Consider the following 17,491-nt stretch of genomic DNA (forward strand, 5'->3'; position numbering starts at 1 on the left):
AGTGGCTCCTGGAATTGTGTACACTTCATGACCCACTTCCATGCATTTTTCATGCTCCCCAAATCAATACCAGCTATGTAGCCATACAGCCATATTGATATTCAGGGTAGAAATAAATCATGACCTTGAAGAGCATGTTCCTTCCTTTCAAAGAGTTTGTATTTCTACCATTCAGTCTTTCCTGGCTGGAATCCCCTCAGGCATCTTTCCATTGTTTCAATGTAAACTTGAATGGTGGTAATCTGCTTGACAACAGCAGCTTCAGTGACCTTAAACCTGTTTTTATGCCTGTAACTTTAAACTTCCCTGAACTTTTCCAACTTTAAAATCTCTTAGTTCTAAATCTACCACCAAGCATGTCAGTCCATTTTCTTTCTCTTTCTTTTCTCCCTCCTTTCTTTCTTTCTTTCTTTCTTTCTTTCTTTCTTTCTTTCTTTCTTTCTTTCTTTCTTTCTTTCTTTCTTTCTTTCTTTCTTTCTTTCTTTCTTTCTTTCTTTGTTTCTGCACAAGACTTTTATTTCATTTGGTCCAAGGCTTGGGAGGAGATCTGGGCATTACAAAGCTGCCTAGTGGCTGGAGAGGCTGGGGTGGGGAAGGTCCTAAGGTTAGTTAAGGCAGCGCAGGAGTCCCTGGAAGGCTGTGCAGTAGTCATGCTTCAGGGTGAGCCACTGGAAGAGAAACCCAGATTTGGCTGAGGGCTCGCCAGTCTGAACAGATTGGCCAGGTGGTCTTCTTGGTGAGCTTTGCCTCCTCATTCCAGAAGTGGTGCTCCAGGAAGTCACCAAGATCTGGGTCTGTGTGGGTAGAACCCAGAGCATGAAGATTAAAAACAGCCTGGTTCAGGTTCTTCTCCAGTGCCAAGGTGGCTTCCGTGGCCTCCTAAATTTTTACCCACTCATCTTGAGAAGGCTTCTTCCTATTCTGGAAGAGTGCCTGGCCACAGCGCTGGTTTTGCATCTTGAGTAGACACTCTGCTCCCTCATGCTTCTCCTTAGCCAACTCTCAGAAGTGGCCCATGCCTGGCCCAGCCACATCTTCCCTGTTGAAATAGCCCAGAGAGAGGTAGGTGTAGGAGGCCCACAGGTGCAAACTGACCAGCTAGTTCATGGCAGTCTCCACCTAAGTGGAATAATTTTGATGAATCTTGGAGGTCATGGCTGGTATGGCAATAAGGAATTAGAAGGTTCTGGATGGTCCTAGTAGGCCCCGACTGTGAGGAGATGGTCCCAGAGGTGGTGACTGGAGAGACTGGAAAGCAGTTGGAAATCGTGGAAAAACCAAACAGGAGTAAGTCTGGGTCTGTTTGGTCCAAACACTGTTGAAGCAAAACACAGACATGGGTTGGGTCCTCAGGCATGCCATTTGGAGACAGGCACAGACAGACAGACAGACAGACAGACAGACACACACACACACACACACACACACACACAGAGAGAGAGAGAGAGAGAGAGAGAGAGAGAGAGAGAGAGAGAGAGAGGGAGAAAGAGAGAGAGAGAGAGAATGGGCATGCCAGGACCTCTAACCACTGCAAACAAACTCCAGATGCATGTACCACCTTGTGCATCTGGCTTACGTGGAACCTGGAGAATTGAACCTTGATCCTTAGGTTTTGCAGCCAAGCACATTAACCACTAAGCCATCTCTCCAGCCTGTGGAATTCTTTTAAATTGAAGCTTGATCAAAATCTCTGGGCATGGGCAGCAGATTGCAGCCAGCCCTTATGCCAGGAGTACAATTGCAAAAAAGTTCTTTGTTGTCTTTCCTTCCCGTATGAAAGTTCATAAACCAACACAATTTTCTCTACATTTAGCATTTTCAAATTCTCAACAAAATAACTCATAAAAGTTGGCTTGATGGCTTCTGCAGTAGAAAGTACCAAGTCCATACATATTTCTCTTCCAGCACACAAATTCCCCAAAAAAACAAAATCCACATAGTCTGATTTATCATGCAGAAACACTCCATTCTTGTACCAAATTTCTATAGTAGTCAGTTCCCTGTTGCTGGGATGAACATCAAAACCAGGCCTCTCTCTCTCTCTCTTCTTTCCTATTTCTCTCTTTCAAACAAATAAATAAAAATTAAAATATTTTTTAAAAGGGCTGGAGAGATGCCATACTGGTTAAGGCACTTGCCTGTGAAGCCTAAAGACTCAGGTTTGATTCCCCAGTTCCCATGTAAGCCAGATGCATATGGTGGCGAATGCATATGGAGTTTGTTTGCAATGTCTAGTGGCCCTGGTGTGCCTATTCTCTCTCTATCTACTTCTCTCTCTCTCTCTCTCAAATAAATAAATAAATAAAATATTTTTTTAAAAAACAACCAGCCACAGTTTGTGGGAGGAAATGATTTATTTTATTTATTTATAGATCCAAGGGAGGTTCCATCCATGGCAGAAGAAGCTGGCATCCATTCATTAATCCAAGGAGAAAGAGTAAAACCACTATCTACCAATAAATACCAAAAGCAGCAAGCAGAAACCAGCAGCAAGCAGCAGGGACCCCACCAGAGCTCACACCTCTCTGCATACCTTTGGGCTAGAATTAAGATCCTCCCCCAAACACACCTTTGGGCTGGACCACAGGATCCACCAAGTGACACCTCTTCCATCCAGGCAGCTGGAGATTCAAGTTACAAGCTTAATAAAACAACTGAATCCATGGGGGATATACATTCAAACCACCACAGGATGTTTGAACAGTGTTGGGATTGATCAAAACTATCAGGACTTTATAGTTGGACTGAATGCATTGCAGTTTACATCATGAATGTTTGAGTTTGTGGGGTCCGAGCGTGGGGGGAGGGAGGGAAAGAAAGAATGAATATGAGTGAATATGAATGAATGAGACAGAGAAGGCATGAGCATGGCACAACCAATTGGCACCACAAACTCTAGATGCATGTGCCACTTTGTGCATCTGGTTTCATGTGGGTACTGGGGAATCAAACCTGGGCTGTCAGGCTTTGTAAGCAAGCATCTTTAACTGCTAAACCATCTCTTCAGTCCAATTCCTGAGCTTTGAATAATTGGTTCCAAGCTGATGGAAATTTGGGAGGCAGAGCCTTGCTAGAGGACATGTGTTGTTGAGGGTTAGCTGAGAAATTTTATAGCCCACGTCCTCCTTGCTGTACTGTAGTTCTACTCCCTCTCCAGCTGCTGTTTCATGCATGCTGCTCATGCCAAGTTTCCCCTTGTCATCATGAAGCTTCCCTTGGAGACTATACACCAAAATACAAACTTTCCTCCCATCAGCTGCATTTGGTTGTGTGCTTTATCCCAGCAATGAGAAGGTAAGTGCAACACACAGCAAGGTTCCACAACCTGTTCAAATGGTGCCCCAAGCTGGGAAACAAGGGCTTAAATGCATGACCGGATGGGAGACATTCAAACCACAATATTGGAGAACCAGGCTGAAAAGTGTGGCTTGGAACAGATCGCATGCCAGGCATATCACAGCAAAACTCTACCTTGACGATTTTGTCCCCAAGTTTCCCCCTGTGAAACTGAATGCTGAATTTCCGTTTCTCAAGAGGAGTCTCTCAGAGAAGCCCAACAGAGAGCTCAAGTCCAAATTCCTGTTCTGGCACTTGGTGACTGTTAGGTAACCCTGTGCCTATTTTAAACCTCTCTCAGCTTCAGCTCATTTGTCTTTAAAGTGAAGATACTAATAATAGTTACTTGTTGTAAGAAATCAATGTGGTAATATAGGTCAAATATTTACTGTGTGTTTGGTGCTCTGCTTGAACTCATTATAGACGGTGAAAATTGCTGTTAAGCTTGCATCAGTAACAATATGGCCAACGCAAAAAAATACTTTTAACAATTAAAACAACTTATATATCCAGATCCACAGAGGTAAGTTGAGTTACAGTTCAGTACTAGAGCTTCTGTCCAGCATGCATCAGGCCCTGGGTTCAGACCCTTACACGTTAAACAAAAACAAAAAAAATTATATATATATATATATATATATATATATATATATATATATATATATATGGTAATTAAAGATCCAAGATACAGCTAATTAGCAGAATATGTGCACAATTTCCAGCACCATAAAATAAATTTCTAGTAGAAATTAAAATTACCATTTACAAGAACATCTTTAAAATTAGTTATAACTACATTAACTCAGAATTTAAAGTATTTGTATTATCAGATTTAATCACACAAAAAAAGACAGGCAGGCCGGGCGTGGTGGCGCACGCCTTTAATCCCAGCACTCGGGAGGCAGAGGTAGGAGGATTGCCATGAGTTCAAGGCCACCCTGAGACTACAGAGTTAATTCCAGGTCAGCCTGGACCAGAGTGAGACCCTACCTCGAAAAACCAAAAAAAAAAAAAAAAAAAAAAAAAAAAAGACAGGCAGTTTTTTTTCTCTTTTTCTTTTCGGAACTAGGTAATATGTGTCAGGCTCCATGCCATCTTTTACATACTTTAACTCATTCAGCCCTCAAGACCATCTGAAGGAGATAGTATCTCCACTGTATTCATGTGGAAACTAAGAACCACAGAGGTTACAGAGTGAGGAAGTAGATAGAGGGGAAACCTCACACTCCACTTCAGTATCTCCATCCCTCTTCCTATCCTTTCCTCCCCTTCTCTTCTTTACCCCCTTTCTCACACACTATTCCATGGCATCAATGGACTCCATCATCATCAGTGCTTTGGGAAGTACTTTTCTAAACACCAGAATAAATGGAGAAATGAGTCCTGCCCTTTGCAGTCATATAGTTTCCTCCATAGTTAATTTGTACATTTATTGCAATACTAACTAAATTTCTTTTTTTTTTTTTTGTTTTGTTTTGTTTTAGTTTTTTGTGGCTCAATAAACTTTTGTTATTTTTAGTTATTTGTTTTTATTCAAAAGAATTTATTTCCCTATCACAAAAATTAGATAGCCACACCACAAACTAACTAAATTTCAAAGAGGACTTTTCTTGTGTTTGTACTGCAAAGTTCCATATACCAGGGAAAAACAAAACACGGACTATTTGGACAGAAGGAAAAGTAACAGGGTGTTGGGCACTGGAGTCAGGTTGGTCTGGGTCTGGATCCTAGCACAAATGAACTTGTGTGACTCATGGGAATCTTGGCTTGTGAGGGTTATGATGCCTACTTTGCAGGGTAGTGAGGATAAATACATAATGTGCACATAATAAGGCTTCAAAAAGACATCTACGGATGGTAGTGGTAATAGGAGTACTCTAAGATTAAAAGTGAGGGCTTTGAAATAGAGTGGTACATATCTTGGTGTAAGGATGAAGCTTAGGGTACTGTTTGGTCTTCCTCTCCTTCTCCTTGTCACAAATGGACCCCAAGGGAAGGCAGAATGGACTGATGGCTCCCCTTATGACTACTGGCACTGGTACAAGAGCTAGCCTAATGATGACACTCATGTTGGTCCAGAAAAAAAGAGGAATGTGTGCAGGTGTGGGATCAGTCCACCAGAGAGGACCTGGGCTCTTACAAGAGGTGCTTACAAGGCACTGTGGGGGACAGGGAGACTTGCTTTTTTCAGCACCCTGGAAAGCAAACAGTGTTCCAGGGGTGGGACTTTCTCCATGGTCCATGTGCTTTAAATGTTATTTACTGGTTGTTTTTTGACACTTAGACTCTGAGTAGATGAAAAGGCATTATGTCATAATCCCTCCCAGTGCCCTCTTCTGTGCCTCTCCCCTGTTTCCTTCTACAGAATTCCTTTCAACTAGTAGTCCCTCTTTTACTTTGGTGCTTTTCCCCCCACCTCCGTCATCCATGTCAAAATGTTGATGAGCTCAATATTGTGGAGGTAATGATAACCACTGTGAGGTAACGGAGAGGGGATTATGAGCAAATTACATTATGGCAAAGTATGAAATTTGTCAATTGAAATACTAAAATGAGACAAAGAAAAGAAAAGGCATTAGAAATAGGAGCATGAAAACTATTGGCACAGAGTTGTCAGAGTGGCGCTCCTCGTCAGCACACCCATCTCCAATGTACAAGCCTCAGCCTGGGCAGATGCCTTGGCCTGTCAGAACACACCATGCCTAGGGACATGCACTGAGGAGAGTGTAGGTCTGGGATTGAATTCTGGCCCTACTGCTTTCCAGATTTGTGTCATTGCAGGGAGTCACTTGTCCTCTCTGAGATTCTGTCCTCCTTCCACAGGGCTTCCAAAGGTATTAAAGAAGGTACAGTTGACACAGCACAGCGACAAAAACATAGACTTTGGAGTTGTCGACCACTATTTGAACTTCAGCCCCACCCCTTATCAGCTGTGCAGCCCAAAGTGAAACTGAGGCTCTGAGAAGTTGAACCACTTCTTCAAAGTGTCACACAGCAGGTAATGGAGATAGGTTTGAAATAGATCAACAGAACCTTAGGTGCAGGCATTGAACTGCTATTCTGTCTGCTCCTTTCCCTTCTTCAGTTTAGTGAAGGGAGGAAAAGTAGCTTATTATCCTGGCAGTTCCAGAGCTGGGTGAAGCCTCTATGTGAAGGTTTCTCAGCCCAGCCTGGTGACAGATCAAACCCAGCCTTAAGAGAGAATAAGACCAGAAAGCATTTTGGCAGGCCTCAGCAAGAAAGGACTCCAGGACAGCATTGAGGTGACTTTTATAGTAGTGATAATCTTCACTCAGATTCTCTCTCTGCTTCTTCTTTCTCCCACAGTGCTGAGATCATGGCATGGCAGTACCTGCAGCCACAAGTTCCCCTTTGTTTGCAGGATCCCATCTCTGAACATGCATCAATCTACTCTTGCCCTTCTGAGTAAACTCAGTCCCAGTGTCATCTTATGGCTATGCCTAGTGTACAGCTTATTGTATTAGTGTTTCCCCCCATGTCGCTATGACAAAATACTTGACCAAAGCTACTTAAAGAGAAAGGGGCTTATTTCAGCTTACAGTTCATCATGGAGGGAAAGGCATTGTGGCGGGAGCAGGAAGCAGCTGGTCACATTCAGCACATGATTGATTGTAATCATGAGACAGTGAGAGGTAAATGTTGGTGCTTAGCTCATTTTTTCCCTTTTATGCAGTCTAAGACCCCCAGCCCTCAGGTGAGTCTTCTCACTTTAATTAATCAAATTTAAAAACTTCCTCACAGATGTGCCCAGAGGTCATTCTAAATCCCACCAAGTTGACAAGACTAATCATCATGGGCTGAGGGGATGGTGCTAGCTTGCAAAGTCTGCCAGCCCAGGTTCAACTGCGCGATAAAGTCAGATGTATCACGTGGCACATGGATCTCCTGGAGTTCGTTTACAGTGTCAGGAGGCCCCAGTGTGCTTGTGTTCCTTCTTTCTGTCCCTTACTTCCTTCCTCTGTGTGAGTGTGTGTGTTTTCTGAACCATATGGGCTCAAAGCGAGGAAGTTACTTCTCCAAGGGAAATGAAAATATCACCAAATTTTTACATTGCTAGTGAGAATGTAAAGTGAAGCCACATTAAGAAACAGTTGGGCACTTCCCTAAACTTACGTGCATAATTACTTTATCACCTAGAAATTCCACTCTGAAATCTACCTAAGGGGTAATAGAAAATAAGTCAAAGCATGGTCATAGCAATCATAACTCATAACAATGAAAAACTGGAAAAAATTCAAGTGTCTATCAAGAGATGCACTAGTTAGGGTTTCCTCATAGAACAAAACCAATAAAATGCACATACAAGAAAGGATTCACAAGATTTGCTTACATAATAGAGGTGAGCAGTCCAACATCGGCTGTCTGCGCTATGGACAGGCCAAGAATCAGGAGGCCGCTCAGATCATGAAGCCGAACACCTCAGTAGTTCTCATCTGGTGCTGAAGACCTGGAAGATTCCTGGGGTCAGTGGTCTTCAGCCCACCTTGGAAGGATGAAGAAGCTGGAGCCTGATGTCAGCAGCAGCAGTAGGGATAGACGCTCACTAGCAAGAAGCAAGACAGGCAGGCAAGCTGCCCTGTTTCCCTCAGACCTCTCTGTATGTAGGCCATCCATCGAAAAATGCTGCCCGCCATGGGAGAGGGTCTTCTCTCCTTAGATAACCCTTTCTGGAAATGCCCTCTCAGACCCATCTAGAGGTGCGTCTCTTTGTTGATTATGGATCCCGTCAAGTTGATGATCAAGACAACCATCACAACAGATGAATAAATAAACAAAATGAAGTATGTCTATACAATAAGATATTATACAATGTGACATTATACAAGCAAAAGGGACAAGGAGCTTATACATACACCAATCTGGGTGAAATTTTATGTTGCCAGTAATGCAAGACTACAGTGATTGAGCCTATATTCAGTCATGTGCCACCTAAGAAGTTTTGGTCATTAATGGGTGACAATATGTGAAATTGTTCCATTAAAGTATTTTACCATGCCATCTATGGTGGTGCATGCCTGAAATCTCAGCACTTTGAAAACTGAGGCAGGAAGAACACTGCAATTTCAATGTCAGCCTGAGCTATATACTGAGACCTTATCTCAAAAAGAGCAAAACAAGCCTCGAGAGATGGCTTAGCTGTTAAGGCACTTATCTGCAAAGCCTAAGGACCCAGATTTGATTCCCCAGGACCCTTGTAAGCCAGATGCACAACGGGGCACATGTGTTTGGAGTTTGTTTGTAGTGGCTAGAGGTATTACTTGCTTTTGCCTCACTGTTGACAGAATACCTGACAGGAACAGTTTAAGGGAGGAAAGGTTAGTTTTGGCTCATGGATTCAGATATTTCAATTCATCATGGTAGGGATGACATGGTGGTATAGACCAGTCCTTGGTGGCAAGAGTGGGAAGTAGCAACTGCTCACACAGTGGCAGAGCAGGAAGCGGGAAGTGGCAGGAAATAGGAGCCAGAGTAATAATTCTTAAAGGCTCATTCCTAGTGACCTTCTTCCATCAGTCAAGCCTCGCATCCTAAAGGCTCTAGAGCCTTTGAAATGGTACTACCAGCTGGGGAGCCAAACATTCAAAACATAAGTCTGTGGATCAAACTCTACCAAAGCAAAAACCCAAAGAACTGGTTAGATGGCTCAGTGGTCCAAAGAACTTGCTGTAAAAGCATGAAGACCTGAGTTCAATCTTTAGCACTCACATAATGAGCCAAGCATGGCCATACATGCCCATAATAGCAGTACAGAGGGGGCAAACACAGGAGGATTGTTTCGGCTCACTGAGAAGACAGTCTAGATAATAAACAGAGAGCACCACTGTCAGGGAGACATCCTGTCTCAAAGAAAAAAGGCAGCAGAGGTCTCTGCACTCAGGTGTATAGAACATGCACGCCTCTGCATACACATGTACACACATGCATGTATTACAAAAGTTCAAAGTTATCCTTAGCTACATAGCTACTTTGAGACCATCCTGGGCTACATGCAACATGAAATCTCTAAGTAAATAAATAAACACACTCTACATTGTGCCAGATGTGGTGGCTCATGTCTATAACCCCAGCTTTTAGAAGGTTGAGGCAAGTGGATCACCATGAGCTCAAGACCAGCTTGATCTACATTGTGAGTTTAGGACAGTCTGGTCTGCAGATTGAGACCTTTTCTCAAACAACAACAACAAAAAACAGGCCCTGAGACATGAGATCTTCTATACTGTTTTAATAAGCACTGATAAATGATGGAGAAGTGAGTACACAAAGGTAACCAGAACTTGGGATTTTTAAGAGTTGTTGAATTATGAGGAGATGGTTGGAATATGTGTTGTAGATAGGGTTATTTACTAACATTTGTTTTTCTAACTCAAGACATCTCCAGAGTCACTTCTTCCTGGTTCAGAAGTGATGAATTTTCCCAATGGAAAATTAGGTTTAATTTACAAAGAAAAGTTCATGTTCTTCTTTTATGGCAACAGTGGGAGGACAGCCATAGCTCCTTTCTGAGGATGTATTCAGGGCTGGACGAGGACAGAGTGGACCTGACCAGTGCCTCATGAAAGCACATATGCCACTAGAGTGTCAGAGCTACCACTGAATCTGTTCCAGTTGGAGGGAGGGCAGGGAGGCATCACCTGCAGAAAATGAACTCTGTAAGAAGACCTGCCTTCTCTACTCTCCTCAGCTTACAGCCAAAAGGACTGAGCTGGGACAAAGGGACATTGTAGGAGGAGGAGTGTGTCCCACACCTGCTGTTAGCATCTATCCCACCTGTACTAGAGGTCTTGCTTAGCTATGGCCAAAATACCAAGAGAGCAAACCAAGAGAGGAAATACTTCTTTTGTTCACTGTTAGTCAAGGCAGGGGAGACATGGAGAAGCTTATAATTATGGCCATCAGGAAGCAGAAAGAGAAGGAACTCGAATCCAAGGATAACTTCCATATCCCCCGTGACCTACTTCCTCTAAATAGGTCCCACATTTTCAAATTTCCAGAACCTACCCAAATAGTGTGACCAGCTGGAGACCAACCATCTGAGCCTTTGGGAGACACTTCATATTGAAGCCGTAACATCCTCATTTGAAAGGAGCTGGAGAGAAGTGCAGAAGAAAGAAGCTGTGCCACCTACCATAAGTACGTGAGCAGCTGGGCCTCCGCTGGAGACATAAAGTGAAATACATGAATCAGTCTAAATCTGGGGCTTTGCATGGGACGGTTTGCCTTTATAATAATTTGACATCACCATAAAGTTGACGAGTCATTGCAAGATGTCACTGCAGGACAGAAATATGAGATAGATGTAGTTGAAAGCAATGGGCCTCTGAGACCTATAAACCACAGGCTGAGGAACACCAACAGACACACCCCTTAGAAAGTTCATACATGAGTCTGTTCAGACATAAAGTGAGGTTTTATTTAAACATACGCACATAGTGACTGTAGCAGCAGATAGAGGTGGAAAGACTGAATTTAATCTTAAGTTCTACCATATCCTAATGTTGTGATCTCAGACAATTAACTTTTCCTCTGAGAATCTTGGTTTACATGATGGGTAGAAAATACCATACTATAAAGGTTAAAGAAGATGTTGAATTCAAAGGGCCTGGCATCTCAGTGTGTTGTAAATTTTTATAATAGGGCCTTTAAAAATATTTTTATTTATTTAATTTTCAAGAGGGGAGGAGAGAGAGAGAGAGAGAGAGGGAGAGGGAGAGAGGGAGGAGGGAGGATGGACACTAAGGCCTCTTGCCACTGCAAGCAAACACCAGATGCATGTACCACTTTGTGCACCTGGCTTGATGTGGGTATTGGTGAATCAAATCCGGGTCATGCAGCCAAGTGCCTTGATCATTTACCCATCTCTCCAGCTCCTACATGTAATAGGGTATTCAGAACCGAGATTTCCTTGTCTGAAGAGTAAGCTGCCCTTAGCTTACATAAGAGGATTTAGAGAAACAATTTCCTGTGCCAGGGATCAGCAAATGTTTTCTATAAAGGTATATATGACATTGAGGAGGCACTCAGTGGACCAGGTGCTGTGTGAGCATGAGCTCAGATCCCAGCACCCATGCAAAATGTTGGGCATTGTGGCATTGATCTGTAATCCCAGTACTTGGGAGGCAGAGACAGGGGAATCCCTTTGGCTTGGTAGATAAATAATCTAGCCAAATAGGCATACTTCAGGTTCAATGAGAGATCCTATCTCCAACAAGAATGTGGAGAGAAATTGAGGAAGACACTATACATTGATCTCTGACCTTTGTATGCACACACATGCATGTGTATCTTTATACATATGAACATGCATACTTACATGCACATATTTACATCAAAACAAAAAAGTTAAGCAGACAGATACCAAATGCTGTGGCTTCATGTATCCTATTGCAACTATGAAGCTGTCATTGTTGTGTGGAAGCACCATAGATACTGTATAAGTGTCTACATGTCCAAAAAAATCTACATGACCACTAAAACCTGAATGACATACAATTTTCATGTGTCACAAAATAGTATTCTTTAGATTTTGTTTTCCAGCTATGTAAATTTTTTCTAACTCATGATATATAAAAGGAGTGGTGGGCCAATTAGACCACAGTGTGCTAACCCCTGTTCTCCATGGTTTATACTAAAAGAAAGGAGAAAGGAAGATCGCATGGCAATGACTTTTAAAGTCTCATAGCTCTGCACCTCAAACATGGTGAGACTTCATGTACCTTTGAATCTCCTTCCAATCAATTTATTCATCTTATAAAGAGGTCTAGTGTCTCGGGAGTGTGGTGGGGATCAGATGTTAATGGGTGCTATGCTATGTACTCTGTGCACAAATGCAAAGCTAACTGCTATCACCACCTACAATCAATTCCTTGGAGCCAGCATGATGCAGAAACTCAGGGTACCTAACCATCTCAACCCCCCACCAAGGCTGAAGGCAGAGATAAGAGAAACTAGCACATCTTACTGTCAGCTTTGTTTTTTAAAATTATTTATTTGCAAGCAGAGAGTAGAAGACAGAGAATGGGCACATCAGGGTCTCCAGCCACTACAAATGGAATCTAGATGAATGTGCCACTTTATGCATCTGGCTTTACATGGCTCCTGGGAACCAAACTTGGGTTGTTAGGCATTGTGAGCAAGTGCCTCGAACATTGAGTCTTCTCTGCAGCCTTTACTGTCAGCTTTGTAGAAAAATATTTTTATTTCTTTATTTGGGTGTGGGGGGGAAGAGAGGCATGCCAGGGTCTCCTGCCACTGCAACCAAATTCCACATGCATGTGCCACTCTGTGCATGTGGCTTTATGTGGGCACTGGGGAATTGGACCTGGGCCATCATGCCTTACAAGCAAGTACCCTCAACCACTGATCCATCTCTCCAGCCCTGTCATCTTCTTACAATGTCCTGTTCCAGACCCCTAAAAGGCATACATAAAGGTCTCTCTCTAGTCATTGTCATAAATATTCAATCATCTTGGATTCCCGGAACAGTGGATCCTTGAAGATGAGTATCACCTTTGCTTGAATGAGGACAATTGTCTATAATAGCGAGGCTGCCCCCTGGAGCAGGAGCCACTTACCTCCAGTTTGTTCCCCTCAAGCAATAAGGACTTCTTTTGGCCTCTGCAGAACCGCTGAGATAATAATGAACCAGACCACACCTTGACCAAGACTTCTAGTTATACACAATTGCTGCCTGTGCCCCAGTTCTTTTTCTGTTGAAACTTAAAGCTCATGTCAGTACTCTAGAAGGTGGACTTGGGATCCATTGGACCCCTTTATCTACTCTTCCAATAGGAACATTGATTAAATCTCTCTCTCTCTCTCTGATTTTCATCATTGCTGGTCTCTTCAATTAGCATATTGAGAAGGGTGGCTGAGCCTAGTGCTTTGGGATTCTGAGAGCTGGAAGCTTTTGCTCCAAACATTCTCATTTCACTGGCATGCAGAGCATTCCCTCTGCCTGGCACACCACCTTCCCCATGGGCCTCATTCAAGTTTTAATGAGTGCACCACCAGCTGGTTGCAGGGGCTGCATGTATTTCACTGGCAAGATGCTTATTTCAGCCAGATAGCCAGTGCTCTCCTGTCTTTGCCCTCCACTCAGTGCTGGCGTTACAGAAATATATGGTTATGCCCGGCGTTTTATGTGAGCATTGGGGACTGGATACACATCCTCATGCTTGTGCAGCAAGTGGTCTTATCCACTGAGCCACCTCCTCAGCCCCCAGCCCCATCACACTTTGTGCTTCTAGGCAGTGACTGAGTGAGGCAGCATGTTTTAGCAGGCCTGGTCCTGAAGGACACAGTTTCTCCTGTTAGTAGATTGTAGGATGCTCAAGGATATCTCCATATTTTCCTTCAGTAGAAATCAGAACTGATGTCCCCACTAGTCCTCCCTGATGTCCTCTTTTTTTTCTTTCATACTGGCATTCCTGCTGATAAAATGCTTATATATTTAGTTCTGTCTGAGCACACACTCCTCGAGGATCCAGATGCACATCTATACCAACAGCATAGGCAGACTACCCTCCCAAAAGTGTATGAATTTACACTCTCCCTGGGGTGCATGAGAACTGCACTTTGGCCAACTCATTTTCCTAGGCTCTTAATCTGAGCCCCCAATGAGTAATCAGTTTTTGTGCTACCTGGCAGCCCTGAGGAGCAAGAGACATTCTGTAGTCAAATGACTCATTGACATTGTTTGTTTCTGGTGTCATAAACCAGGTGTGTGTGTGTGTGTGTGTGTGTGTGTGTGTGTGTGTGTGTGTGTGTGTGTTGAAAGTTCAAGATGAGGCAGCTCTATCTGCTCAGTCTCTAGTGAGGGTCCCCTTTGGCCAGGTCAAAATATGGCAGATAGCATTATGGTGAGAGCATGTGGGACATCAAGAGAGCACATAGTGAGACAAGAAGCCAGGAAAAGAAAGTACAGATTCATTTTTTTTTTATACTAACCCACTGCCATGGAAACTAGCTCATTTTACAAGTCCATCTTTAGTACCTTCCAGTAGTGATGTCTCAATGACCTAACAACCTCCCACTAGGCTCCATCTGTTGAAGTTTCCTCCATTTCCCAATGTAAGAGACCAAACTTCCAACACATGAACCCTTGAGGGATAAGCCACACCCAAACCTTGGCAAATGTAAGCCTCCTCTATCATTCATGGCATAAAAAGATTGAGAACTGGGGGCAGGGGAGATAACCCAGTCAGTAGAGTGCTTGTCTCCCAGGCATGAGGACCAGTGTTGGATTCCCCGGAATCCACATAATAAAACTGTCAACCATGTTGTAATCCCAGTGCTAGGAAGGCAGGAAGGAGTATCCCCAGAACTCCCTGGCCAGCCAATCCAATTTCTGAGTTCCAGACCAATGAGAGACCCTTTCTCTACAATGAGGTATATGGCATACCTGAGGAAGACCCTGGAGGTTAACCTCTGGCCTCCACAGACAAGCGCATACTGGAGCATATGCAGAAACAAACACTCACACAATATACATATGCATTAAAAACAAAGTAATTAGAAAAACTGAAAACCATTGATCTAAAAGAAACTGCCAGTTAAATAACTTCAGCACCTTAATCTGAGGAAGCCCTCACTAATTGTAGGTGCAGATAAAGTATTTTCAAGACCTCTGGCTGAAAGGCAAAAACATGTTGAAAAAAATCCGTAAATAAGTTTGAGAGGTTTTTTTTTTCATAGATTCTTGGCCATCTTCCAGAATTGGTATGAAGAGTGCCAGGTTGTCCATTTGCTCTTAGGCTTAGAAATGCCCACCTCCCACATTCTGGGGACTGTTTAATTAATACCTGCCACCCTGGTACCAGACAACCACCAGGCATTCAGTAACCTTCCCTTCTGTGGGAACCTATACTTTGCCTTCCGCCCACTGACGTTGTTGCTTGCTCTATACTGGAAAGAACCCACTAGCAGCGTGAGCCCATCAGAGCCAAGCACTGGGGGAGTGCTGGCCCACACTAATGATGCTGTAGATCTGCAGGGGCAAGACCTCAGCTGTACAGCAAGCCCAGATGCCAGGAGACGATGGGTGAAGCCCTGTAGGAGCCCTTGGAGCTTCTGTGTGCTCTGCTGTCTTTCACAGAGCCCTTGACAGCTTGATGACCTGGTACCTTTTTGATGGGCCCTTTTGTGCATCATTAACTCATTACCTTTCACCCATGCAGGCCAGCCCATTCACCAGCCCCAATCCTGGCATGGGCTCTCGCCCCTGCTGGCATCTCACATTGCAGGGTGTTTCGAGAACCACCTCACAGTAATAATAGAATGGTAGGGAGGGAATTGAAGGCATCAGAATTCCTCTTAGAGACAGACCAGAGAACATCTTGGTTAAGGAAGGGAGAAAAAAACCAGAAAAGACAGCTACAAAATTCCACATTAAAATGTATTGGTATTAAAATGAATTTGGAGCCAGACATGGCAGTGCTTGTCTGTAATCCCAGCACTTGGGAGACAGAAGCAGAAGGAGTGCTGCAAGTTCAAGGCCAACATGGACAAAACAACAGTTCCAGGCCAGCCATGGAACCCTTTCCCAAACAATAAACAAACAAATGAGCCAAAATGAATTTGGGGGAGATGTGAATGAAGAAGTCATAGCCACTTACTTATGTATTGTGTGGATGTTTATAACCACAGTGGTAGACTTCCCAAGTGTTTGTAGCTTACAAAGCTCAAAATAAATAAATATCTGAATCAAAGGAAAGGTTCTAGCAGACTAACATCTCAAAAATATTTGATTGGAGGGGGCACGCGCGTCTGGAGTTCGTTTGCAGTGGTTGGAGGCCCTGTACTCCTATTCTCTCTCAAAAAAAAAAAAATAAAAATGAACCAAAAAATATTTGTGATTGGGCAGTTAAGGCATTTGCCTGCAAAGCCAAAGAACCCAGGTTCGATTCCCCAGGACCCACATTAGCCAGATGCACAAGGGGGCTGCACATGTCTAGAGTTTGTTTGCAGTGGTTGGAGGCCCTGGCATGCCCATTCTTTCTCTCTCCCTCTTTCTCTGTCAAATAAATAAAAATAAAATATTAAAAAAATTGTTTATTTTCTCTATTGGCCAGAACTAAATTGCATCTCCACAGGAGAAAAGCATTTGTGATTTTAAATTATCTACAATTTGATACCTCACTTTATAGTATCAAGTCAAAGCTGAATCCCTAAAGGTTCAGATAACCCTTCGCCAGACAGTCTTCTTATTTGGTTTTATATAGTTACACTGAACTCTTTTTCAATTTGTTCTAAACTTTTGGGAAATTGTTCTGAACATTTGATATCCAAAGGTCACTAAGTAGTACACACTTAATGATCTGCAACTCCTGATATAGAAGGTTTCTCTTTCCTCAGGAATTCTCTGTAAGTGGTTTTAAGAGATGTAAAGAATGATGGAATCTGCAACAGTTGGGACATGTTCAGATATAAGTTCATTAAATAACACAGGTGTCTTTAAAAGAAAATCCCCAGTCCTCTTTCTGTTTATGATTTGTTTCAGATGTATGTGTGTGTGTGTGCATGTGTGCACATGCATGTTCATGTGCACATATAAGTCAGAGGACAACCTTAGATGTCCTTCTCAGAAACAACATCCACCTTTTTTGAGACAGAGTCTCTCATTGGCTGAAGCCCCTGAATTAGGCTCAATTGGCTAGCCAACAAAACCCAGGAATCTACCTGTCTCTGCATTCCCAGTGCTGGGGTCACCAGTTGTACCACCATGCCTGGCATTTTTACATGAATTCTGGGGGTCAAGTTCAGGTCCCTGTGTTTGCAAGGCAAGTACTTTACCTACTGAGCCATCTCCCCTGTCCTTGCTCATGACTATTATGGTTTGGAGCTGGCTTTTACAGAATGGGTTTGAAGAGAAACCAAGTCAACTGCTGAATAATGTTATAAGCTCAAAGTTCCCTATGCAGAGAATAGCCTCCTCCACAAAACAATGTGACCTCAGAAGAGGTAGGTTATCCAATCAACAAGCAAGTTTTCCCTTTATATAACTCCCCAATACCTGCTGATCAGGGAAATATATTTGAGCTCCTTTATAGCTCCTTGCTGGTTGACTGTGTAATCATTTTTTATTTTTCACTTTTTTGTTTTTGTAAAACCCTAGTGCCATAATAATGGCTTCTGT

The 17,491-nt window shown here is 43.1% G+C and overlaps 1 pseudogene; it reads right to left on the minus strand.

The window, feature by feature from the left end:
* Positions 1–605: 605 nt before the first annotated feature.
* Positions 606–1,155, minus strand: LOC101598018 (annotated as a pseudogene).
* Between the last annotated feature and the right edge of the window lie 16,336 nt (positions 1,156–17,491).

The sequence above is a fragment of the Jaculus jaculus genome, chromosome 2 (assembly GCF_020740685.1).
Source record: "Jaculus jaculus isolate mJacJac1 chromosome 2, mJacJac1.mat.Y.cur, whole genome shotgun sequence".
Taxonomy (NCBI): Eukaryota; Metazoa; Chordata; class Mammalia; order Rodentia; family Dipodidae; genus Jaculus; species Jaculus jaculus.